This window comes from Lupinus angustifolius, chromosome LG14 (assembly GCF_001865875.1).
Source record: "Lupinus angustifolius cultivar Tanjil chromosome LG14, LupAngTanjil_v1.0, whole genome shotgun sequence".
NCBI classification, from domain to species: Eukaryota; Viridiplantae; Streptophyta; class Magnoliopsida; order Fabales; family Fabaceae; genus Lupinus; species Lupinus angustifolius.
The window spans coordinates 2,944,668-2,948,587 of record NC_032022.1 but is presented as its reverse complement, the minus strand read 5'-3'; the positions used below and the strand labels follow the sequence as shown (position 1 = coordinate 2,948,587).

General features: G+C 31.0%; 1 pseudogene; it reads right to left on the bottom strand.

The window, feature by feature from the left end:
- LOC109326312 lies at window positions 1,250–2,084 on the bottom strand (annotated as a pseudogene).

Below are 3,920 nucleotides of genomic sequence, written 5' to 3'. Positions count from 1 at the left end.
TTGAATAAACCCAACAATCTCCCCCTCAAGTGTGGGTACCACACACTTTCCGGTCCGCTCCCCCTTGAGTCTACCATGTCCCAGCCGAACCATCGGCTCTGATACCAACTGATACCAGTTTGTTGGTGCGGAAGACATATGGAGAAAATATAATAGGGAAAATGACACCGAGAAATTAACGTGGTTCAGCAATTTGCCTACGTCCACGGTTGAAGAGCAACAATGATATTATCACTATGATAAAAGAGAATTACAAGTTCACTCAAGTGTTTCACTCACTTCCCAAAACCCAAGTACACCCAATATCACTCTCACTCACTTATATCTTAAACACTAAAATATTCCTCACAATATTAGAACAAGAGAAGAAGAGAGAATATGCACTAAGGCTAGAATATTGGTGTGTCTTACAATGGCTTGGAGCATTCCTATTTATAGCCAAAGCCTTGAGGATTGTATGGCCAAAAACAAAGATGCTTCACCACAACCTCTTCTTCTCATTGGCTACAAAAAAGGTTACACTATAGCCACTCATTTTACTTGGCCACAAGAAGATTTCAACATAGCCACTTCTTTTGCCACATCATTCTCTTTTTATTTTAAACCAATATTTAATAGTATAGAATATATATTTTGATTGAATACAAGACAATGTTATTTATATATCATGTCTTATAAAGTAAGTAATGCAACTAACCTAACTAACTCTCTAACAAATTAACAAACACATGTTGTAAAACAATTTCAACATGTATTAAATATGTAAAATTTGCTAATTACAAGAATTCTTCAGTCAATGTTTTACTTTATTTTCTAACCAGTTAATCGATTAACTATTATTACTGCTGTCTTATTTCTACTTGCTTTCCAAGGTAGTTTTTTTCCAATAGCCACCCTCAAGCCGAAGAGTAAATGTTAATGACTTTCTTGACCATATTCCAATGGAATCTCATGGTTTTACATTGTTGAAGCTTCCTAGTTGCTCCTGATCATAGTATTCACTTTCTTGGTGTGAATTTCGTACATTTTATTGACAACATCATTAATCATCCCTTTACAATCAGGGCCTTCAAAATGGGTTATAACAATCTTCAAAACATGATCACAATCTTACATGGCACAATATAAGTATCCTAATTTTGATCTTGCATGTTGTGTACTATTAGTTACAATTTCACCAAGAGAACCCACAACATGTCTTTTTTCCATCTTGGATCGAGTATTGTCTTGATCGTTGTTTGTAATACTACTAACGCCTTAAAATCACAATAACGTTTGCTCGATGTTCAATGCTCTGATAAATCCCATTGGTCATATCTCCAAAATGTCTCCAATGTTGATGACAAAAGCATAAGAGAGTGGTTTAATAGGAATCCACATTTCATCTTTTCGTATTTGTAGGCCTTTGATTTTGTTGACATGGAGAAGGATGGTAAGGACTTCGGCATCAGAATGAGGATGGAGGCCAATTACATGTGATGCTTGGGGACATGGAGGGTAGTGATTCATCCTCATTGATTGACCTTCATCTTCAAATAACTCTAGTAATTCATTAGATTCCATCTTAAGAGCTCATGTCATAAACTCAATGATTGTGACACAAAGTTTTTTGAATTTTGAACAATACTTTTCTAGATTATGTCTGAATGGTTGAGGAATATTGAAAAGTAAGTCGGGTTCCTTGTGTATGCTGGAAGAGTGTTGGTGTAGAAAAGATCTGCCCAATCTAGCTTTTGTTCCTCGAATACAACAAACAACTGACCAAATACTTCCAAATCCCCCAGTTTTTTCCATAATTTCTTCTTCTCTTCCAATGGAAGATTGAAGAACTCTTGAACACCAATCTTCTCATTTTCCACCAATGAAGGGTTCACTCCATGATTGATTAGCTGGAAGAAACCCCGTTGTTTGCATGCATGGTCTAGCTTCTCTAATTCAGTAGTTTCTTCAGATAACAATTTATTCATGTCAATGACTGGGACTTACGATAAAGATATTGCATTACATACAAAAGTCGGCTCTTGATATGATCGAACATATCGTTTTGGAACTTCGGAATAAAGTTGTTTTGCTAGCTCCATCATATTCTTCCTTTGATCTTCTCTCTTAAAAAACTTCTCTGCTTCATGTGGAATTGTTGACGATGATTCATTGTTGAATCTTGGAAGAGAAAGATAATAATTGTTGTAGTGAATGCGCAGCGGCGACCAAAACCTTCAAGACGAAGGCTCTGATACAATATTGCGATTTTAACAGAAAAATAGAAGAGTCTACAAAATGTATATTTTGATTAAATGAAAAATGATACACGAGAGTGTTGTTTATATACAATGCTCGTAAAACAAGTAATGCAACTAACCTAACTAACTCTCTAACAAACTAATAAACACATATTGTAAAACAATTTCAACATGTGTAAAACGTGTCAATTACAAGAATTGTTCAACTAATGTTTCACTTGATTTTCTAACTAGTTAATTGATTAACTATTATTGTTGCTATCTTGTTTCTACTTGCTTTCTAATATAACTTTGTTTTTCAATAATTATGGGTACTTATTAGGAGTATTTTCGTGAGTAGCCACAATTTTTCATAAGAAATATTATCTTCTCTTTATTATTTTTTATAGCAATTTTTTTTATAACTCAGCCTCAGTTATTACGTAATACTGTCTAATAGATAAGCTGCTTGGAGCGTTGGACACCTCGACTTTGGCATGTTTTTGTAAACAATATATGCATTATTAAAATTTAAAAAAAATACACTATTAACATATTATTCATGATTCATTGTTAACTTAAAAATAAAAGATTTTGACAATATAAAAATAATTTATATAGACAACCGTTAAACTCTACACTAAATGGTAGATAGACTTTATTGACAATATACAGTTAAAATGTTAATTATTGAATTCACATGTTCATGACATCAACTTCAATCCAAGTGCAATGTTTTTTTTTGGGTGTATTAGTAAGGGTATTTCTACACTTTTTATGGATAATGAAGTAATTCCTTTAGAGGTAGGACAACTTGTAAGTAATATTTCTCTTATTTTATTACAAATTGACATAATTATTTTATCATTATTTTAGCAATGAATCACAATTTTAAAGATTTATTATGTTTATTCTTAATTAGAAGTTGCAAGTTTTCTCAAAGGGCTAAACTATATTCCTAGATTTGCATTTGAAAAGGATGAATCATATGAAGAATTTAACAATAAAATTGATACAAGTGAATTATATCTTACCTCAAAAGGATTTTGGGACTATCTTCTCCTATCCAAGAAGTACCATATCTAATAAAGAAATTTTAAAAATAATATTTAAAAACTTAACATCTTTTACTTTAGATGTTAGAATATTAATACTTAACATATTAACAAATTCTCTAGAGGCAGGACAACTTTTAAGTAATATTTCTCTTATTGTTTTACAAATTGACATAATTTTTTTATCACTATTTTAGCAAAGAATCACGATTTTAAAGATTTATTTTGTTTAATATTAATTGAAAGTTGCAAGTTTGCTCAAAGGGCTAAACTATATTCCTAGATTTGCATTTGAAAAGGATGAATCATATGAAGAATTTCAGAATATACTTCATACAAGTGAATTATATCTTACATTAAAAGAATTTTGGGACGTTCTTCTCATGTTCAACAAGTACCATATCTAATAATGAAATTTTAAAAATAATATTTAAAAACTTAACATCTTTTACTTTAAATGTTAGAATATTAATACTTGACTTATTAACAAAATCTCTAGAGGTAGGACAACTTGTAAGTAATATTTCTCTTATTTTATTAAAAATTGACATAATTATTTTATCATTATTTTAGCAATGAATCACAATTTTGAAGATTTATTTTGTTTATTCTTAATTGGAAGTTGCAAGTTTGCTCAAAGGGCTAA